The sequence below is a fragment of the Rhineura floridana genome, chromosome 9 (assembly GCF_030035675.1).
Source record: "Rhineura floridana isolate rRhiFlo1 chromosome 9, rRhiFlo1.hap2, whole genome shotgun sequence".
NCBI lineage: Eukaryota > Metazoa > Chordata > Lepidosauria > Squamata > Rhineuridae > Rhineura > Rhineura floridana.
Window position 1 is genome coordinate 44,318,567 of NC_084488.1, and position 24,158 is coordinate 44,342,724.

Below are 24,158 nucleotides of genomic sequence, written 5' to 3' on the forward strand. Positions count from 1 at the left end.
TCACTATACATTGCAAAAACAACCCCCCCACACACACAAAAACAGGAGTCATTAATACCAAAGAAACGCATCTAAGGCAGAGAAAACAGAATTATAAACTACATGTTACCAGCCACTCAAAAAAACTTTTTTAAAAGAAAAAATGATACATCAATCAGTAATTTTAACAGCAGAGAACCTTTTCTCCTTTTTGGAAAGTATGCAATATAACCTTTTATTTAGCTATTATTAGAAAGCGGTCATTATAATGAAGAATCTGATACAGTTTTCCACTGCTCCATCTGCTGGATGCCTGTACAAGGCTAACAACTAACTCCCAACATGGGGGGGGGGGTGTAACATCAAACAATTCAGCAGGTGGCTTTAGCAATCTTGGGATACCTCATGTCCAAGGTAGTGCTCAACATTCACTTAGCATTTTAAAATTAAAGAAAAAGGACATAATATTTGCTGTAAAAACAGTATCAAAGAGGCAGAGTTTTCAGTTAGCATAATCTGCATAAAGACCAGGATAGATGTACAAGCCACACATACACCTTTTACAATCCCAAAGCAAGCCAAATGGTCTTTTAAAAATATCACATGTGTACTTGCAATGAGGTTTATATAAGAGGTATCAAAATAGACATAAATTCACCTTCAAAAACGATACATGTTTTTGATACGATGCTTTCAAAATATGTTTACCTAAAAGCATCTTTGATCCATGCAAGCCTGAAAAAGGTGTCTCTTTTTTTAACCGCAGGATTTACATCACTACTGCTGAGGTATCAGGCAATTTAAGACCTGGAATATGGGAGAAGAGGGAGTAAAAGTTAAGATACAAAATACCTTTCCCTCCCGGGATCAAGCGGCAGGGAGAACAAACTTCCTCCTTTACTTCCCTGCAGCTTCAAAACTTATTTACCTCCCCAACTGAACTCTTGCACGGAGCAAAGCGGAAAATCTGAAGCAGCAAAGGCCAATTATTCAAAGGCGCCATCTATATAATAGCGGGCTCAAGCGACTCCTATAACGGAGGAGGGTCTTGGCTCCTCCTAGTGCACAAGCGCTTTCACCTAGGGCAGGCGCACCCATTTGGGAAAGGGGGAAGAAGAAGAGAAGGGAAAGCTGTCAGTACCATATGCAAGGCAGAGGCAAAGTTTGACACACAACCCATTGAAGTGGGGGGAGAAGGATTGGCAGGATTGAGAGAATAGAATTTCAGTCATCCCGTACCCCCTTCCTTCCGGAGCAGCGTAGCCAAATAGGAGCGTACCTGTGTCCTGGGTCTGTGCCAAGCTCAGGACAAGCAGAGTTAAAACCGCTCTCCGCGGAATGGCCTCAGCCTCGGCTCCAGAAAGGCAGCGCTGCAGGACCCACTCACTGGAGAAGAGCTGCCGCCAGTGGCGGCGAGCAACACGTTTGCGTCGAACTTCGCCGCGTCAGTCACGCCGGAGCGCAACAATAAGCCAGGAAGCCTCGCCGTCCGATCCTGTGGCTTGCGCGAACAATCGCACCACCCCAAAAAAGACGCGGCTCTCCTCAGCCTCTTATTGGCACCGAGCTTAGATTCTGGCAGACAGTTATTTCGCTCTCTGTCTTCCTCGGTTCCTCTCTTGGCTTTCCCACCCACCTCAGTCAGTCCCGCCAGCTCACTCCTTCTTTGCCTGCAGCTTCAGCAGCTCTGTGGCCGGCGTCAGCTCCGGTTTGCCCGGGCGTGGATGAGGTGGGAAAACGAAGGGTAAGAAGACAACGACTGTGGTGACGGCGGCTGCTGTTAAGGAGCAAAAGGACTCCGCTGGAGGCAGAGAGCGAGTGGCACGTCTTAGGCTGCAGCAGCTCCTTCCAGGTGCCTGGGAGAAGAGATGAGCCGCTGTCCCCGCCGGCACCCGAGGGCAAGGCAAGAGACGCGCATAATCTGCGGAAGGAGCCGGCGTGCAGCGAGCGGCCACTACAGTCTACCAGCATCCGAAGACGGCTGCTGCTTGCAGCTTCTCCTTTTCCTCCTCCTAGCCGGCAAGCTCCAGGCTGCCGCTGGTCTTTGCCGCTTCCCTCATTAACCTCCTCAGGAGGAGCGCTCCCACCAGAACGCCCTTTAGTCACGGAGGAGGCGAGTTAGCAATTGTTAATGGAGGGGTTTTAGTGATGTGCCGGCAGGGGTTCTCTTACGCGCGCTCTCACTCACGTGCCTTAAAGGTACACCACTGTTTCACTCCCCGGCTTGGCGTTTAACGCTTGTGAATGGGGCACATAAGCCCCGTCAGAGAGGACGGGAAAGGCACGTGACACAGGAGCCAGCTCGTTCTCTTTTTTGGCGTGAAGGAGGGTTGCTGGAATAGCAATGAAGAAGGGGGCGGGGCTTTGAAGCGAATGCCAGCAGGTGTCAATGGAGGCAAGGAGAAAGAGAAACCTGTTCCAAAGGAGCAGATGGAATAGCATGAGGTTTTCAGACGTGGAGCAAAGGAGACAGAATAAGGTGGCTATAGTAAGAGGAATGACTGACAGAGAAGAAAGAGGTCGCGTGCGAGGACGGGGAAGTCTGAATGGAATGGCCCTTTTTAGAATGGGGGAGGGATGACGGCAGGCGGCTGGTTTTGTTTAACGGCAGAGGTGATAACGGCAAAGAGGAATAATGAAAAAGCTGGTGTAGTAATGGCAGACCGGGTGGAATGACAAGCGAGAGAAGGGCCATGATAAGAAGTAGATGGACTGACAAGAAAAGGGGTATGGAAAGAATGGCAATGGTAAAAAAGAAAGGATAGAGTGAAAAACAAGAAAGGAAGGAGCAAGTTGGCAGCAAACAGAATCTTCCCAATTGGTGGAATTAGGGCAAAGGTAAGATGGAAATGGCTATAAAGGAGGATTGGTAGCAGGGAAACACTGAGTGCCCCATGGGGCTAAGAGAATGGGGGGGGTATGGTGACATGTCACTGTGCATGATCATGATAGAATGTGCAGCAGAAAAGGATTGCTGGGGAGACTTGCAAGTGTGAAAATATGACATATCAGATATTAAATGTACTACTACCTTACACAAAGGTAAATATGAAAATAATAATGTGATAGCTGTAGAGAAAATGGTCAACAAACATGACTTATGAGATCTTGCCAAAGAGAAACTGAGTTGTAGTACAGTGCCTAGTGTTTGGATGTGGTAAATCCAAGTACTTCATCAGCCCTGAAGATCATGAGGTGACCTTATCCAAGTTGCCATCTTTAAGCCTAAACTGCTTTGCAAGGTTGCTTAGAGACTGACAGGACAAATGTATGATTCCTGTCCATGTATACTCCTCCAATTGACTTCAGCTGGTGTTAGACCCTGGTAACTACATTATAAGCTTGCCTTAATGAGCCAGCTTTCTATAAAAGAGTTCAGCCTTGAAACATTTGATGTAATAGCAAACTATTCATTTCCATAACTCCTAAGCAATTACAACCAACACTTAACTGAGGGGAAAACAACAGAGGCTACAGTCCTAAACACATTTACTAGGGAGTAAGCCCTCTTGAAAACACTGGGATTCACTATGCATGAGTAATCATACCCAGAGTTGCACTGTACGATGTATTGTAGCATAAGCTTTCTTGGAATAGAACCCACCAATAAATGAAAGAAATATATATACAATTGTACAGAGGAAAAAATGGAAACAGTGAAACCAAAAGGCCATGAAATGCAAAAGATCCAGGTCGTCTGTGATATTTCTGTGCAAAACTCAAGTGTATACAGATGTCACTTTTTGTCTTGTATACATCTGAGCTTTGCAAAGTATCACAAACCTATTAATCACACTGTTCTTATTATACTCTTTATACCCATGTGTATATATTTGCCAATTGAAGCATACCCTCAGGGAAGACACCTGGGAAGTGCTGGCAGCTCACACTTTAGAAATTAAGCACAGAGAAAATAAAATCATTTCAGAACATTTTGTACACTAAGAAGGGCTCTTCAATTAAGTAACTAATAGTATATACTGGAGCTAATTTTATACCCAAATATTCAAACATGAAATTTAAATTTCCAATATTTGCTTGATCCCCTTCAGCCAGTTATCATGAGCCTTACATAAAGGGAAATAAGAAAAGTGAAGAAACGCTTGAAGTGAGTTTGGAGATTGGGTCTTCTAAAGACCGTTATTGCAAAAGATAAAACTCTTCCAGGTTTGCAGTGCCCATTTATTTGGGAGACTTGACAGAGAAGTATATTTGGCATTGTATGGAATAACAGAACATGATACATCCTAAGTGTACTCTTTCAGCTCTCTTCTCCAAGGATAAAGATGGTATTATCTTCCTAAATTCTTCCAGCAAAGAAGAGAAGCAAGAACAGACTACCTGTCTTCTGACTGCAATTTTTCACAGAGTTCGTGGAGAGAAGGATATATTCTGATGATCTGCAGGCACATTGTTCAAAGGTAACTTTATGCTCATTATTAAATGGGATTTACCTTATTCTTTACACTACTTCTTTCTGGTCACTGTCTGATACTTTCTTACAATCTGGTGACTGGTAACTGGTCTTTGCAAATAAAATTCTAAAAGTTATGGGAAAGTGTAAGAAAAATAAGCAGGCTTTTAGAAAGATATACATAGAAAAGGAGGACATAATATATAAATATTTATTTTAAATTCTGGGAAATCTGAAAGGAAAGCATTATTTTTTTAAAAAAACCTGAGACGTTAACCTACCAATCAACACATCTACAAAATTAAAGCTCTTACTAAAAATTATAATGGTACATAAATTATTTACTCTTCTGTTGCTGTAAAAATAAAGAAATCTCTGTTTTAAGGGAAGCTGTTAATGCAGCTGGACTGCACAACTACTGGCCTGTGATATATAATTACATATCCTGTTTGTTTGCAAGTTGAAATCAAAAGAGATCTTGGCAGTGAACTGTGTGTCCTATCTAAACCAGTTTGGGCTTTATGGGAAATAGAACCAAAGTGGCCTTTATTTGACTTTTGATATAAAATGTCGGTTTATTTCCTGGTGACCTGACCCTTACCTACATTCCAGTGGCTCGCATAATAAAAGCCGGTTTAAGCTGGACACGTCCCTACTATGCATTTCTGTATCACATTTATGCTTATAACCTTGCTTATTGTTACTAATGTGCCTTGCATAGGAATGTCAAATGCTGTTCCAGTGTCCCACAAACCTTGACTTGTAAAACTCCTTTGATATGTAAGCAAAGTATATCATGTCTGTCTCCAGTTTAGGGGGCGCCCGGTTGCAGCTGGGCCTCCCCTCAATAGTTGCCTTTGTCTGCTCCTGCATAGTGCTTATCTCAAGGACATGCGAAATATGCAGACATAGAGTCTAAGAGATAGTCTTGATGTTTCCACTTTGTCCTTCCCCCTGTACCCCTTTACCTCCTTACATATGCCCCAAAGCTATGACAGTTAGCAATTGCTTCTTTTGTATTTTATGACGTGAACCCGATATTGTAAACTTCGGGGTAAGCCTATATAAACCCTTGAACACCAATAAACGAGGTTCCCATGCTGGCCTGCTTCGGCTTGTAAGTATTGGGTCCCCTTTGCAAAGGTTTTTGTCTCGTGTTACTTGATCTCTGATAGTGGGTTCATTTGCACTCAACTCCGCACTCTTCCCGGGTGTAATAAGCGAGTTGGGGTTGACAGGGCGACTTGCGTGTTGGGTTTGGACCTAACAAAATCAAAAGAGATCTTGGCAGTGAACTGTGTGTCAAGGCTTTGTGTTTCCTACAGCTCATGTGAGCCTCACAACACACAGACTTTATTTCATTTCTGATTTGCAAAATATGGAAATTGACCAGGGAACCATTCAATGGATTTTCAGAGCCACCAAAGGCCAACTGCAGCAGCCTCTATAAATCTTATTGAGGTATTCCTCAGTGCTGGTATACCTCTTCCAGTATTTGAGAAAAAGGGAAAACCTTTACACTGTTGTTGCTTAGGTAAAGATACAAAATGAAAGTGAGAAAATGTTCCAAATTTCTCTTGTCTTAAATTATATTACTATTATTATATTAGTTGAGAAGTTGAAAAAAGTTTGACTCTTCAGCTGAATTTTAGCAGACATATACAACTGCTTATTATTGTGGGGAAACTGACTTTTTACTTTCCTAATTGAGATTAGGAAAGCAATCAGTAGCCCCAGTGGGAAAATATTTAGCAAGTTTCATACAACATAACTGTAGACACTCTTGTAGCACTTCTAGCCCAGCAATAAACATTTTTCCACAGTTACATTTTTCCAGTCATTGTGATGCACAGATACGCAGTTAACAGATATTCCTAGGATTAATATTAGTTCAGTAGCAACTACTGGAACATTATGTCCCTAGATCTTTTCAGAAAATGCTGCATTGGAAATCTGAAGAATTCTTTTATCTTCCTAGCTAGTTGAGTTCACATAGATTCACCTTTCTGAACAGAGTACAAATGGTTGTTTGCATAAGAACTTTGTAACTCCACTGCAGTCAAATAACAATAAACTGGAAAAAATAAATGCATGTTTTATTCTCAGTGGTAAAGTGCATTGTCAAATACAAAAACACCCTTTTTTCAAAGAGCAGATCAAGTGCTGACTTTGTTTTGAAGCATTTATTTAAGAAGGCATTGCAAATGAAAGTGGTTCATGGTCTTAACATCCTTGGAAATAACTTCTCAAAGGTGATTGCTCTGCTTGTCAATCCTAGTGGTCACTGCCAGTTAACAGAAAGCATGAAAGTTCAGTAGGAAACCCCATTAGGTTCAGCCAGTTTTCTTCAGGAATAGAGCAGAATAGTAGGTAACAAAAGATTGCCACATACTTTTAAAAAATAACCTATTTAAAATATTTCAACTGGTTTCTTTAAATTAGTGAAGTTCCATCTTTGCTGATACTATTAGGCTGCAAGGACAGATAATGTCCATGAACTCTTAATATTCTTATCATTACTGCTTATTGCGTATTAATTTGACATCTGCATTTGCACATACACTGTATTCATTTTATGAAGGATACATTGATAAGAACTCAGTTCTTTTATTTGCTATAAGACAATTGCCATACAAGCACTAGGGTGCCTCTTCCACATAGAGCAAACCACTTTCAGCCTTTGGGGAGGAAACCTACAAGGAGGGTCAGAGCAATCCATACCCTTGATCCACAGTGCTGGAAGTTTGGATGAAGTGGAGATAACCCCTCCTCCCAGCTTTGCCTGAGTTGATCTTTCACTGACCACTGGCAGTGGAACTCTGCCATCTCAGAGCTCCTGATTGCATCTCTTCAAACTGCAGGTGGGCGAAAGCCCATTCAATCCAAGCCTGTTTGATTCACCAGCCTGGGAGTTGGCATGGTGAAAATACAAGACTTAGTAGCCTACCCACTTCCGCACTGGTGGGACTATGAATGTGGCTCTGACACTTCATTAAATTCTGTTACTGCTCTTATGGGATTAGAATTGTATAGAGTTCCATTTTGGTTTAATCTTTCCCCTTCAGGGTTGGAGCCTGATGCTGCAATACCATGTAAACTTACTTGAGACTACCTGTTCACATGGGAGCTTAACTTACATTTTTTTTACTTTCAATTCACATGGCATTCCTCTGGAAAGGTTTACTACTGCTGTTTCCTTATGGCCCCGCCCCCAATTCACATGTTTACTTCCTCGGGTGGGGGGAATCTTGCTGCACACACATAACACACTGGCTGTGTTTTCAAAAATGTTCTTCTCTATGGTTTTTTTCTTTTTATATTCAAGACTTCAATCCAAAACATGTCTACTCAGAAGTAAGCTCTGTTAGATTCAATGGAACTTACTCCCAGGTAAGTCTGTATTGGATTGCAGCTTCAGGATTGCATACAGGAAAGCAGGCAAGGCTCCTTTTCCAGTAATTTCTTTCTTGCAGTTCTTTTTTCCTCAGTTCTTTCCTAGGTCTCTTGGGAAAGGACAACCTCGCCCAAACCCCTCCAGTCATTTCCATCCTTCTCTCTGTCTCCCCCACCTTCCTACAAGGCATTTCTGTTTCATTAACATCTTTAACAAGAATTAAGCACTTGATGGGACATAACAGAGCCCACCCACTAAAAAAAAATTGAAGTAAAGTACCTACACAACAGGAGAGAAGCAAAATTGAGGCATTTTTTCTTTCCTTTTTGCATTCAAATTGGATTGATTTGCTTCAGATTTAAGGGAGAAAGCAGTGACTTGCCTTCCCATGGGCTAAAATGTCATGTAAACTCAGCAAATTTAACAGGCATGCAAGTAGCACCGATCTCAGAGTAAGTCCCCATGTGAATGAGCCCTAAGACCCATTGAATGCAGTGGGAATTGCTTCCACAGAAACAGGCATGGGATTGGACTGCATGGAAAAAAGCACTGAAGGAAGAAGACAGGAGAAGGGAGAATGTGTAAGGAGGGTTAACTGCTTGTGGAACAAATGCGGTGTGGTAATAAGGATTTTCAGGAAAAGTCTATGCCTGTCCCTGTATAGATCATCTGGCAAAATTTTACTCATTGCACCACATCCTACAGTCTGTCACAGAATGGTGGCCCAAAAATAGAAACTTTCCACCGTTGCCCTGCACCCTGGGAAGCCCTTCCCTCTGCCATACATGAAGCACAATCCATCAGTTGCTTCAGATTTCTTCTAAAGTCATATATTTTTGCCCAGTTTTTCCCTGAACCATAAGATTGGACCATGTTATTACTGAATTTTTGCTTTTATAATACTGTTTTACTGTTTGTTTGCATCTGTTTTTGTTACTGTTTTGTTATGTCTATGCTGCATTTTTGTATACTGCTTAGAAATTTTAAAATATTAATAATTTTAGAAATGTTTTAAATAAATAAAATCAATAACCCAGCTTTCCAAGGAGTACAAGCTTGCTATTCTAAGCTAAAATGAAAAAGCTCAGAAGCATCAGAGGGAACAAAAGATGAGGCTTTGTAGAGAATTAAGAAACATGGTGGTTTATGGGGTAGACATATAAACAATCTTATAGATGAGAACAGGAATTCAGGACTCGTGCACAGGGACTCAGTGGTGGCATTGAAATGAAGACATGACATTATCACAGTGAGTAGAAGAGTCAAATATGATTTACTAGGGGTACTCTAGATTGACTGAAAGAAGCTACATTTGCACATAACACTAAGCCATGTTTTGTTTTTACTATGGAACAAACCAAGCGTCATAAGAACCCTTCTGGATCAGACAAAGGTCCATCAAGTCCAGTGTCCTGTTCTCATAATGACCAATCAGATGCTTATGGGAAGCCCACAGGCAAGATATAAGTGCAACAGTTCTTTCCCAATTTGTGCTCTACAGCAACTGGTATTTAGAAGCATAGCACCTCCAATACTGGAAGTAGTATACAGCCATCATGGCTATTAGCCATTTATAGCTTTATCCTCCATGAATTTGTTTAAATCTTTTAATGCCATCCGAGTTAGTGGCCATCACCACCTCTTGTGGGAGCAAATTCTATAGTTTAATTATGTGTTGTATGAATAAGTATTTGTCTCTTATAAATCTTCCCACATTCAGCTTCATTGGATGATCCCAGGTTCTTGTTTATGAAAGAGGGACAAAAACTACAGTTTTTCCACAATAGGCATAATTTTATATACCTCTGTCATGTCCCCTTCATTCATTTTTTTCAAAACTAAAAAGCCCTAAACATTGTAACCTTTGTTCATAGGGAGTTGCTTCAGTCCTCATTTTGATTGCTCTTTTATGATCCTTTTCTAGCTCTATAATATTCTTTTTGCAATTAGAAGTGTATTTTTTATTTATTGATTACATTTATATCCACCAAGAAGCTCAGGGTGGCATACAAACAAGGTTCTCCCCCTCCCAATTTTATCTTCACAACAACCCTGTGAGGTAGGTTAGGCTGAGAGACAGTGAGTAGCCCAGCATCACCCAGTGAGCTTCATGGCTGAGTGGCAATTTGAGCCTTGGTCTCCCAGGTCCCATTCCAACACTTTAACCACTATACCACAGTTATTCCAAGTGTGGTCACACCATATATACTATGATATTGACAGTTTTATTTTCAACCCCTTTCCTAATGATCCTGAATATGGAACTTGCCTTTTTCACAGCTGCCACATACTGGGGCAACATTTTCATCAAGTTATTCACAAATCTTCAAGATCTGTTTTCTAGTGAATCACCATTTTAGATCCCATATGCATGTATGTGAAGCTAGGGTTTTTAGTCCCAATGTGTATCTCTTTATACTTACTTACATTGAATTGCACTTGCCATTTTAATGACCATTCACTTTATTTGGAGAGATCCCTTTTGAGCTCCGTTTGTTCTTACCATTCTAAATAATTAGGTGCCGCCAGCAAACTTGGGGCTTATCCACACAGGTAAATATTGCTGCTATTTTTTCTGCTATGAGTTCTTATATATTGATACTTTTTCAATTTTCATCTACACAAAAGCTACTTAAGTGCCCCAGCAAGCTGAAATTGAAGGGCTAGTCCCCTAATGCATCACCAGATAATCACCTGCTTTTAGATATGTTAAATTGGGTACCCAGCATGGAAATTACAAAGAAACTAGAAATGAGTTTATTTTGAGTTGATACAGCTGAAAGTAGAAACCTTTGAGCAATATCACATCTTTGCACTCAAGTTGGGGGGAAAAATAAAGGCACCCTTCATCTGTCAAGAAGCGGGGCTGCTTGTTGCAGTAAATTGTGTAGAACACTGTCAGTCTGCCCTCTGTGGCTGTTTGCAGCAACATAAAAAGGCCAGCAGAACTGAGGAGAGCAGCCAAAAGTTGCTTGTCAATCCAAAGGAAACAAAATGAAAGAAGGAATGATATAGTGGGCATGGAAAGGGGTGTATGGAAAAGTAACAATTGACACACTCACCTAAAAACATTGCAGCAAAGTATCTACAACCATGAGTGGAGTGGAGACATATTTTTCTCCACTTTTCATGTTATGAGCGGATTGAATTAGTATGTATTTATGGAGGAAACTGTGTGAATAGCTTCTGTTTACTGATAACACCATGTGAACGATGTGAATTAAGAGTTGTTGTTAGTAGCAGCAAACACACAGTAAACCACCATGTGGATAAGTCCTTGGCATCTTCTTGGCCTTGGTGGTACCTTTCCTGCTGTGCAATATACATTCCAGCTGAGCTTCTATTATTGTTGTTTTGAGCAATCCCCTAGCATTCTGGAGCATTTTGACTCTTCTTTCCCTTTCAACTTCCTTTTTACCACTCCACTCATTTTTTGTGTTACCTCTTTGGAAGTCAAACATGACTGTCCACTTAACATATATAATATGTTGAATTTGACAGTGCTGAAATGAAGTCACTGAGTCCAGCTGGCTCAGCAACACTTACATCTCACACCAGGTCCTGTGCAGCACTATAGATTAAGTCCAAGATCCCTTCCCCTTTGATTGGTTCCATTTCTTTTCCACAGTGCTACAAGTCTGAAAGGTGAATTCATTTTGTATTAGGAAAATTTAGTGATGTAACTCTTGCTCTAGCTCCCGATTCAATTCCCCCACCATATAAGTCTGCTTTGGCTATGGGTCAAATGTTGCTCATTTTAATTACCTGAAATTCTCATTTAATTCAATGGACTCTTTCCTCAGGTAAAGCAAATAGGCTTTTTTCCCTGAAGTGTTTAGAAATTAGGGTTAAGAACACAAAGAGGAGAAAGAAGGTGGTTGAAGCAAAGGAAAATGAGAGAAATCACAAAGGACTCAGAGTAAAACATAACAGAAGAAAAGATGAAGAAAGCCAGGCTAAGTAAGGATCAGTTACTTTCAAAATGCTGTGAATTGCTTTATTGAGTTGCTTTCAGTTGCCTACTTCACTTTTTATTCATTTTTTTCAGTTATTCTGTACTTAATAATTTTATATTAAAATCCCAACATTAATTATTTTTAAGATTGAAACATCAAATGGAGAGAGTAAAAGTAGTCTCTGAAATGTACTTTTATATTACATTTGTGTGGATTGAAACATTTTGTAATTTTTTTAAAAAAGGTCTGTCTGCACCTGCCTCAATGTTACAATTATCCTTCCCCTTCCTCCTTTGAAAGACTCATTTTTTGGAACTCTGGTGCATATTTTGTTAATCAGTGATTAGACCATGTCATCTGTACTTACGTTATGATGTTAACATGTCAAAACCTCATGCCCTACAAGTGTACGATCATGTGGAGACATTCCAGCAGTGAAATACTCAGATACGTTCCATGGTTATATCCCCATATTTATATGGCAGGACTTTCTTTTACAGAGGTGAAGAATCCACAATTTAGCCACTGTACTGCCTTGGTATGGCAGTAGATACAAGGCACAGATAACTTGGTGAAGGCAGGTATATTTCTACCCCCACAGGGCCATTATTTTGATTAGGTAATAAAGAACCCTGCCATGCACATTTTGTTTATAAAAATTTAACAACCATGTAAAGAAGGAAGACACAGAGGAAAAGTGGGTTCCAAACTGGCTTCTGCTAAAAGAAACAACATATAACGTATAATTAAATAAACCCAAAATCCTTTCACTTTGCATGATAAGGGCTTTTTTTGTTCATTCAAGCTCCAAAATGCAGGAAATTGCAGAAATTGATGGACCTATTATTTTTAGCAATGTGTATATAGTTTGGTATCCTATGTTGTGGTTAGTTCAAGCTGGATTGATATCTTGGAGATGGACAGCTGTTAATGGCACAAGGGTGGATCTAAATCCTAGATTTGTCTGTCCACTGGAATAGACACTTGGTTTGCCTCCAATGATTCACGAGCATAATTCTGCTGGTGGAACAGGACTTCTGTTTCCTATCCTCTCTGTGCTACCCCAGACATTTTCTGGCAGGTCTTCCTATGCTCTGGGGCTTATTCTGAGGGCATGAGGGGTCTGGAGGGGACAGGAAAGGAAGTTCCATTGCACACATGGAAGTCTATTGCACCAGCGGAACTGCAGCATTGGATACAGCCCATGGAGTCTATATAACTAAAAGCTATCATGTAACTGAAGCTGCCATTCCATGCTACAAACACCCAACTGGCAACCAATACCATCCACACAGAATGATAAGAGTTTGAAAGTACCTTAAAGGTCACCTAAGCCAATTCCCTGCTTAGTGCAGGATAGCCACAGGTAAAGCGTTCCTCTTTACTCCTCTTGTATATCTTCCACACACAGTTTTGATTAGTTTTCTAATCCTGGAACAACAATCCTGTGTGGTAGGTTAATATTTCTCCATAGTGCAGAATCACCAAAAGAACTGAGAGAGAAAAAGAGAGCCTTAGTTTTAAGAACCTTTTGAGTTAAATGGCACCAGAAGCCCTGGGATCCTAATGGGAGGAAGGGCGGGATATAAATCTAATAAATAAATAAATAAATAAACCTTTGGATGGCATTGGTTATTGAATTGCTCTGTTACAATATTCAAACTTAATCACATCTAAGCTATATGTAAGGACCCAGATTAGGGCAGAGTAACTCTCCATAATATTGTAATGTTAGTTGGCCTATTGCTCATTTCTCACTCCACATTCCACTGAACCCTTCCCTTTCTTTCACTTTCACTTTCTGTTTCACTTTCTTTCACAACAGGTTCATATAGAGCATGTGCAGGTGACACTATTATGGATTCCTTTCCCATTAATTACTATTGGTAAAAAATACAAAAATAGGGTTATTGTTACACTACAAAAGCACATAATAAATGTTCCCCTGGACCTACCACAACAACCCATTTCCAAAACACACAGTGCAAATGGACAAATATTTCTGCCACCACCTTAACAATGTCTATGGAAGAAAAATGCACATCACATGTCCACTTCTCAAAGTATCTCATCCAGCATTTAACTCATTCAAGATAAACCACCCTCAAACTTATCTCTCCTACACTGCCATGATTGAACTCATTAGTTTGTTGAACTAATTTCTAACTATAAGCCATGGAACCAGCTGTTTCCACCCATGATCCTCATTATAATGGTAGAATGTGATTCACCTGGCTCAGGCCTTTGAAGGGTTACAACTGTGGCCCTATAATATTAAAAATCAAATAAAGCACTAAAAGTACACAGAAACAATTTTTTAAAGGAGAAAACAGAACACCAAAAAGAACAGAATCCATCAACTTTGACTTGCCTCCAGTTTCCTGGACACAAAGGACAAGCCAAGGACACACAACTCATGTTTAGAGCATTTGAGAGTCAAATTCCACCTACCATTCCACATATCTGTAGAAGATTAGTGAATGAGAACTTGAATAACTCAGTTCCCATATAGCTATATAAAACCTGGGAGTAACTGGAAAACCTGTTTTTATGCAGCCATTGTTGTGTTCCCTAGCTGGAGGTGATTGGGCAGACAGGACCTCTGCCATGGAATACAGACCAAAATTGTACAAGAGAGAGACTAAGACTTCAATCCAGTACACACTTATGTGGGAATAAGTCCTATTGAACCCAATGGAGCTTACTTCTGAGTAGACATGTATTGGATTGAAGCCTTAGCCAGGATGTGCTCAGCATTTTGAAAGGATTTATGCTATTTAGGAAAAGGTGGGAACAACTTTTTTGTTCTCCCAGGCTTTTTATAGATTTCACTGTTAATTACCATCACGCAAGACTGACGTAGATATTTTTGCCTGTGCATTTATCAGAGAGGTTTTTTTACATTCCTCTGAGATGGCTTTAATTTTATCATGGTATTTTGACTGTCGTATATATATTTTAAGTCTTTTACATTTTGTTTTCAATGTTTTATTGCACCTTGTCAAGAGAACTATCACACAGATTAACATACTGTATATAGATAATAAATATACCAATCTTAGAACATGCTGTTGTACTACTTTGAATGATAGATATTTATGTCAGCATGGTAGCTTGTGTTTAAGGCTTCATTGAGCAAGGTTTATGCAGTGCAAAGGATTAATGGGCAGTCAGTGGAAGAAATGTATAGTGGAGCCACAGAGGTTTGAATCCCAGGGAGCATAAAGGGATACCTTTCCTTCTTGAAAGGGCAAAATGTCTCACTACAGGCTTCCCTGCATTCTCTTCTTCACTACAGAGTTAATTCTGCCACTGCCTGGCAATATTGCTATGTATATAATTATAGTCATAGTAAAAGTGACCTGTAGACTGCCAGCTTTTTGCAATTTATATTGTAACAAAAATCGATCTATTTAATTCTTGCTTTAACACCTTATTTCCATGAGGTGAGTCATATGACTGAACAGAGTATAAAAGGCATTGGTGGATTCAGCAGCTGGCTGCACAAATATGCACAAATATGAAGATCCTTTCAATTATTCTGCACTGCTTGACCAGTGTTTTAACTTGAAGAGCTGAATCATCCCCATTTCTATGAAGGTAGGTGTACATGTGATTCTGTCATGCAGTATCATAACCATGGACATCTCAAGAAAGCAAGCATAGGTTGCCAGACAAATGATGGCTTGCCATACAAACATTGGGGAACTCTCATTCCTCAGGTTGCTTTATTCGTTTTTTATATGTTACTATGTCTCTATGGCGATGGGTGCTGATGCAGTTCCTAGACTGAAACAGTTTTAATCACCTCAGATAATAGTTTCTTATTACAGTAAAAAAAAAGGACAAAAAAGGACAAACCCATTACTATTATTGCAAGTCTGCAATTATACTATGTTACGTACAATCCTTTTTTCAAACCCTTGGTGATATTGCCTTAATTATGCCATCTTTTTTCAGTGTGGTGTACTTCTCTTTTTACCACTGGCAACAATTTTTAAACACATTTCCTTGGACTTGAAGACTCAGATACTTGTATCTCCCAAGAATGATACTTAGACCAGGCACATACAAAAGATGTATATTCGTAGCTTTGTCAGATTCATCCTTTGGTGAGTGTCAAGTTATCAAGTTGTTCTGCATGTGTGTGTGTTTTAAACTTCTAATCCTATCTTTATGTATCAACAGAAAAGGAATTTGTAGTAATGTGTCCCAGCATGTGCAGTGAAACTTTGTGTCAAAATCAGAAAGAGTGAAGATTACTGTATATTGTCTTTAATCTGTTTTTAATCTAAACCTTTAGCCCGTGAGTGAAGGCCAGGATAGTACAGAAGCATTTTGTCCACTGGCAGTTAAAATAAAATGGGTTTAACATAAATATTCAAAACTCCTCCAGTATAACCTTGCTAATGAAAACCCACCACAGAATCTTACGAAACCTGACTTAAATTTCTTCAAAAACCACTGCTTAAGTTTGGGCAAAATTCAGGGAGAACAGAGTTTCAAAAGTGTAAAGTAGCTGCTACTAGTCCTGATCGGATAACTTAAGCTGCACGGCTTCAGTCCTAGGCACACTAAATTAGGAGTAAGTCCCACTTAACATGGCTGGACTTACTTTAAGTAAGCATGAAGAGGATCATGATACTGCATCTTAAAGGCAGAAAAAAAGTCCAGAGGAAAGAGGTAGCCCATCTCCTTGGAATTTGGGAATATTTAAAATGTGTTTTTTAAAAATGTTACCTGCTCTGACACCTTTAGAAATTCTAAAATTAAGAACTGTTAAAACATACAAAATGTACATAATAGCTTCTAGAAGACTCTGAAAAATAGTAATGGACTGCCTTCAAGTCGATCCCAACTTATGGCGTCTCTGTGAATAGGGATTTCATGGTAAGCGATATTCAGGGGGGGGGGTTACCATTGCCTCCTTCTGAGGCTAGTCCTCTTCAGCTGTCTAGGGCCTGCTCAGCTTGCCACAGCTGCACAAGCCAGCTACTTCCTTGTCTGCAACTGCCAGCTGGGGGGCAACTGGGCTCCTTGGGACTATGCAGCTTGCCCACGGCTGCATAGGTGGCAGGTCACATAACCCCTGAGCCACTCATTGGGGGTGATCTTTAGCTGGCCCTTGACACCCAGAAGACATGAGCAGGGATTTGAACTCACAGACTGTGGATTCCCAGCCAGGCCCTCTTCTCCACTGTGATATGTCAGCTGTTCTAGAAGACCCTAGGAGCCAGTTATAAAATTATTATAAAATAATAATCTGCACATCTTTTACACCACTGTCAGAGGCTTTGAATGGGTTCAGAGGAAAGTTCCATATATTTTCTAATCTGTATTGCCAGAGCATTTATTTTGATCACTCAGGAAGTTCAAAATAACTTGCTATAACCCTGAATCTAGTCCAGTGCTGTTTTTGTGTGGCTACTTGGTAACAGAAATACATTTCATAGAATCATGCAATAGTAGAGTTGGAAGGGGCCTACAAGGCCATTGAGTCCAACCCCCTGCTCAATGCAGGAATCCAAATCAAAGCATTCCCGACAGATGGCTGTCCAGCTGTCTCTTGAATGCCTCCAGTGTCAGAGAGCCCACTACCTCTCTAGGTAATTAATTCCATTGTCGTATGGCTCTAACAGTTAGGAACTTTTTCCTGATGTCCAGTTGAAATCTGGCTTCCTGCAACTTGAGCCCATTATTTCATGTCCTGCACTCTGGGACAATCGAGAAGAGATCCCGGCCCTCCTCAATGTGACAAACTTTCATGTACTTGAAGAGTGCTATCATATCTCCCCTCAGTCTTCTCTTCTCCAGGCTAAACATGTCCAGTTCTTTCAGTCTCTCCTCATAGGGCTTTGTTTTCAGTCCCCTGATCATCTTTGTTGCCCTCCTGTGAAACTATTCCAGTTTGTCTGCATCCTTCTTGAAGTGCGGAGACCAGAACTGGACACAGTATTCAAGATGAGGCCTAACCAGTGCTGAATAGAGGGGAACTAGCACTTCATCTGATTTGGAAACTATACTTCTGTTAATACAGCCTAATATAGCATTTGCCTTTTTTGCAGCCACATCACACTGTTGGCTCATATTCAGCTTGTGATCAACGACAATTCCAAGATCCTTCTCACATGTCATACCGCTGAGCCAAGTATCCCCCATCTTATAACTGTGCATTTGGTTTCTTTTTCCTAAGTGTAGAACTTTGCATTTATCCCTGTTGAATTTCATTCTGTTGTTTTCAGCCCAATGCTCCAGCCTATCCAGATCCCTTTGAATTTTGTTTCTGTCTTCCACAGTATTAGCTATGCCCCCCAATTTTGTATCATCTGCAAATTTGATAAGCATGCTCTGTACCTCCTCATCCAAGCCGTTAATAAAAATGTTAAAGAGCACTGGGCCCAGGACTGAGCCCTGTGGTACCCCAATCATTACTTCCACCCAGTTTGAGAAGGAACCATTGATAAGCTCTCTTTGAGTATGATTCTGGAGCCAACTGTGGATCCACCTGATAGTTGTTCCATCCAGCCCCCATTTAGCTAGCTTGCTAATCAGAATGTCATGGGGCACTTTGTCAAAAGCTTTGCTGAAGTTGAGATATATTATGTCCACAGCATTCCCACAGTCTACAAGGGAGGTTTCCCGATCAAAAAATGAGATGAGATTAGTTTGGCAGGATTTGTTCTTCATAAATCCATGTTGGGTCCTAGTAATCACTGCATTGCTTTCAAGGTGCTTACAAATTGACTGCTTTATAATCTGCTCCAGAATTTTTCCAGGGATTGATGTTAGGATGACTGGTCTGTAGTTCCCCGGTTCCTCCTCCTTGCCCTTTTTGAAGATAGGGACAACATTAGCTCTCCTCCAGTCATCCGGCTCTTCACCAGTCCTCCATGATTTCACAAAGATAATAGACAGCGGTTCTGAGAGTTCTTCAGCCAGTTCCTTCAATACTCTAGGATGCAGTTTATCGGGCCCTGCCGATTTGAACTCATTCAAAATGATTAGGTATTCCTTGACTGTTTGTCTATCAATCTCAAGGTCCAATCCTGACCCTTCTACTTCATGTTTCCCGGGAGAGTCATAGGCCCTTTTTTGGGAGAAGACTGAGCCAAAGTAGGAATTGAGGACTTCTGTCTTTTTTTTGTCATCTGTTATCATTTTGCCATCCTCATTGAGTAGCTGTGCCACCATTTCTTTTCTCTGTCTTTTACTATGGACATACCTGAAGAAAGCTTTTTTGTTGCTTTTAGCATCCCTTGCTAGCCTCAGCTCATTCTCAGCTTTAGCCTTCCTGACACCATCCCGGCAATTCCGTGATACCTGCCTGTACTCTTCCTTTGTGGCCTGGCCTTTCCACTTCCTGTATGTGTCCTTTTTTGTTTTCAAGTCATCTCTAAGCTTTTTGTGAAGCCACATGGGCTTCTTCTGCTGTTTTCCCCCATTTTTCCTTGTTGGAATTGCTTGCCATTGCACTTTTACAATTTCCTTTTTTAGAAACTCCCACCCATCTTGGACTCCTTTTCTCATTAGGGTCACTTGCCATGGAACCGTACTTACAATTGTTCTGAGTTTATTAAAATCAGCTTTCCTGAAGTACAGGGTGTGCATATGGCTACTCTCAGCTTTTGCTTCTGTTAAAATCAAGAATTCAAGTATGGTGTGGCCACTTTTCCCGAGAGTTCCCGTAACTGCCACTTCATCCACCAAATCATCTCTATTGGTTAGAATCAAGTCCAGGATAGCTGATCCTCTGGTTGCTTCCTCCACTTTTTGTAGGAGGAAGTTGTCTGCAACACAAGTCAGAAATTTCTTGGAGGGTCCGTGTTTGGCAGAATTTGTCTCCCAACAGGTATCTGGATAATTGAATTCCCCCATTACTACTACATCATGCCTCCTCGAAACATTGGCAATTTGCTTTTCAAAAGTTACATTCTCATCTTCTCCTTGATTGGGTGGTTGGTAGTAGACTCCAAGCACCACATTCCTTTTGTTACTTGCCCCATTAATTTTAATCCAGATACTCTCGGTGGAGCTACCAAGCTCATCTTCCTGTATTTCTGTGCAGGGATATATATTTTTAACATATAGCATGACTCCACCTCCCTTTTTATTCCTTCTGTTCTTCTTTAACAAGTTGTATCCTTCAATTGCTGTATTCCAGTCATGGGAGTCATCCCACCAAGTTTCAGTTATACCTATCAAGTTGTAATTGCCCTCCCGTATTAAGAGTTCACGTTCGTCCTGCTTGTTTCCCATACTCTGTGCATTAGTATACAGACATCAAAGACCATGTGATTTATGGCTTGGCTTCCTTACTACATTTTTCTGAGGGCTGTTACTGGGCCCTATTACTGTGCATAAGCCTTCATCAGTCATTACCACCAAGTTTACATCTCCCTCCTCTTTAGGATTTAGTTTAAAGCCCTCCTGATGAACTTCTCCATGCTCTGGCCAAACACATTCTTCCCAGCCCTTGTGAGATGCAACCCATCACTTGCCAGCATCTTCCAGGAACCATAGCCCATGGTCAAGGAATCCAAATCTCTCACGGCTGTACCACCTTTGTAGCCATTCATTCACATGGAATATTTTTCTTTCCCTTTCTACTCCTCTTCTAAGTACTGGAAGGATGGATGAAAAAACTATCTGGGCCCCAAAGTCCTTGAGTTTTCTTCCCAGAGCTTCAAAGTCTGATGTGATTTCTTCATAGCTCTGTTTGGCAGTGTCATTTGTTCCCATATGGATGAGGAGAAAGGGATACCTGTCAGTGGGCTTGATGAGTGATGGCAACCTTTCCGTCAAATCTGTAATCCGTCCTCCTGGTAGACAGCATACCTGGTGAGTCCACGGATCTTCTCTGCATACTTGGGTTTCGATTCCATGCAGTAGGTAGTCTCCCACTACTAGTACTCTTCTCTTCTTGTTGTGGGGTATGGTTTCATTGTCCCTGCTTGATTGAGCTTCAGCCTCTTGCTCATTGTCACACGGGGTCTCCTGTAATTCTTCCTCCACAGGCTGTCCTCCAGTCTCCTCCTCGAGTGGTTGAAAGCTGTTCCATAGCTCCAGTGGTGAAGGGTGTCTTCTAGCTTTTCTGCTCCTAACTGTCACCCTTTCCCACGGAGTTTCCTCCACTTCGTTATACCTCTCCAAATGAGTCTCCTCTTCTGCTACCACATGCTGTTGCTCCTCCACCTCCACATCTCTTTGCTGCTGTTGTTCCAGCGTTCTGTCTAAGAACTCTTCATCTTCTCTTATAGTCCTCAGTGTGGCCACCTGCCATTCCAGGCCTCTCACCTTTTCTTCCAACAGTGCCACAAGCTTGCACTTGTTGCAGGTGTACGCCATGTTGTTCTCAGGCAAGAAAACAAACATGGCACACACCTTGCAGGTCACAACCACTGGAGAATCCTTCCTGTTCATACTCTCGTCTACCTTTCCCCCCCCTAACTACTTGTTTTGGAGTGGCCTGTGCTTTGTCCTGTCCTACTTCAGGGTAAACTTGAGAGTCCCACTAGTATGCGGTGTGCTGTACAAGGAGAATTAGTAATTTGTTTGGGTTTTTTTAATGGACCTCCCCCTCGATCTCCCCTGTCAAACTCCTTTGTCAAACTCCTGTTTGCTCTGCCTGTTCGCTCGCTCTGTTTGCTCACTCTCTGAAAGCTGGCTTGCTTATATGTCCTCACCTGTAGATCAACTGAGACAGCTCTGCTCTGCTCTGCTCTGTTAGGAGTCAGGAAGCAGAAAATTTGTTAGAGTATCACATATTATCATCTTCAAATTCCCTGTCAGATATTTTATTTATTTTCTCTTAGCAGCTTAAATTCTCTCCAACAATATTGTCTTAACTTGTGCTACTCTCTACCTATTTTACCTGAAGTCATAATCTTTCATCTGAGACATCCAAATTTGTTTCTACAGCAACCATTGTGATAAGAGAGAATAGATACTTCAAATGAGAAGAAAGAGGCATTAAAAGTGAAACTGCTAAGCAAATTCCTTGCCTCCATGCAGTAACAAAAACATAACACATTGAAGAGTTGTGACATAAGATTGGATTTCCAGAATTTTTGAAGTGTTACAGATCATCAGTACCTCCTGAGAAGGTATTAGTGCTAATTCCAGATAAAATATTAAAACTCATAGTTTGGTATGCTTTATTACCTCATTCATGGCTCATACTGGTTGTGATCCAAAGGACCATACATTCTAAGCGTGAAGCTATTATTGAAGCTCCTCTGTGGAATATAGCTGCCTGCACTGTCCAACAATGTGCTTCTAAAATGTGGAGCCACTTTGGGAGCAGCATCCAATACAAAGTCAAGTATTTTTGCCCTCTCCAAAACCATGTCAATGATTTGGCAGATATGAGGAACACCATGGTTTAGCACTGCAGGAGTATCAGGAGCTTCTAGATCTGAGTGTGACTGCATGTTGAAGTGAAGCATTGTACTGCAGCTGGCAGCCTTCTCAGTGAAGAGCCTTTCAGTTCTGGACTGACTATGTCCACCCAAGCTGGCCACTAGATCCTTCTAGGCATGAAGGAGTATAAGAGGCTTGTTTTCCAGCTGACTTTGCTTGAGCAATATAGTGTACCTGCACTCTTGCATGTTCCTGCATCCTTGACAATTCTTTGGTTCTGATTTCTGGTTTGCCCCTTCATCCCATTTCCTGATTAGTCTTTTCTTTAAAAAAACATTTATGTTGAGCCCTATGTTAAAAGGGCTCAAGGCAGCTAAGGAAGGTAAAACCATAAATTAAAATTTGGAAACATCACATAAACTACCCCCAAAGCAACAGCAAAAGTTAACAGAATACAACAAGAACATTTTATAAAACCCAGAGAAAGCTAAAACTATTTCATTAAAAAAATGGTTTATAATCCAAAAGTCTTCATAAAAAGGATTCTTTTTACCAACTTACAAAATGTCATCAAAGAGAGGGCAAGATGGCCTCTCTTGGGAGTTCCAGAGTCTAGGCACAGCCACTGAAAAGGCCTTTTCCCGGTACCAACTAAATATATTTCTAGGGATGTTGGGACACACAGGAGGGCCACCAAAGATAATCTCAATAGGCACACAGGCTGATATAGCAGAAAATAGATCCAGTCCTAATCTGTGAAGGGCTTTATTAAAGATCGTCAGCACCTTGAACTGCGTCTGAAAAGTCAGTGCAGCTTTTTTAACAATGGAGTCAAATAGTCCTTGTACTCAGCCTCTGTTAACAGCCTGGTTGCCACGTTCTGGACAGTTGTAGTTTCAAAATAGTCTTCAAAGGCAGCCCCATATAGAGCACATTGCAATAATCTAGATGTGACGTAACTAAGATACAGTATGTGTCACCATTGTCAGATCTTCATTCTACAGGATTTGTTGGTGCACTGGTTGGTGCAACTGCATAGTTGAGAATATGATTTTGGAATCTTTCACTTTTGCTCTTGGTAAATAACACCTGGGGATTGCAGTTTAATACTAAAGTTTCAACAAACCAGCTCTGTTACCCATGGTTTACAGCTGGCTTGTTTTCCTAGAGAACAAAAATCTGACTACTGTCATACATGCCTTGGTCATAGACAGGTTGGATTACTGTAACACACTGTTATTCAACTACTCTGTCTTCATTTTGTTCCAGTTCAGAGTGCTGGTTATTTGGGAACGTGGGGAATAGCTGCTTTCACATGATCTATCTGTTCCTACTTCACATCTTGCTATCTTCATAAGTATGGCTGGTGGGAATGCTCCAGGGAAAAAGTCCTCTTAGTTGTGGCTCGATTAAGGGCCACATACCAAATTTAAATTTTCTCTGCTTTTAAAACAAATTTTCCTGAAGATGGACTTGGCTGCCAAAGAATCTATGTTTTCCGGTAAAGATTTGAGAGGCAATACAGGATTAACAAACCACAGTACAACCTTCTGAACATGTGCTTTGGAAAATGAAATTCAACAAATTGCTCAGCTGACTTAAGAAAAACAGTTGCTTGCATTTTAATGTATCCTTGCATTGTTTAATATGCTATACTGTGCTCATTTTTCATCACAGTTCTAAAACAAATAGAAAATATACCAGTGCAATATTAAATGTTTTCTCCTAAGTGTTATTCCACCCTGGTCATTATTTTGGACATTGTCGTTAGTGTTCTGGGATAGGATTTTGTTGTTGTTTTTGTTTGGGTTATTTTTGCGCCTTATAATCTTTCTTATAACCTTGGGCCTGGATAAGCTCATTAAAAATTAAATTGCTTATTATATCCTACCATCAATTTCCCCTTTGATCAGAAAGCACAATGGCTTTCTTAAGTAGATTTACCTATAAAATATTCTAGTAATGAGAAGAGATTAGAGAAGTTTAACAATTTCAATGCCAAAACAAAAACTACAGAAATATAAAGGAAACAATTGAATGTATACTTTTATGGAAC

The 24,158-nt window shown here is 40.7% G+C and overlaps 1 long non-coding RNA gene across 1 annotated transcript; it reads left to right on the plus strand.

The window, feature by feature from the left end:
• The first annotated feature begins 1,257 nt into the window (after positions 1-1,257).
• On the plus strand, positions 1,258-15,326 carry LOC133364327 (uncharacterized). The gene is made up of 3 exons (XR_009757915.1): positions 1,258-2,458; positions 4,294-4,400; positions 15,190-15,326. It is a non-coding gene; the product is annotated as an uncharacterized LOC133364327 (long non-coding RNA).
• Positions 15,327-24,158: the final 8,832 nt, after the last annotated feature.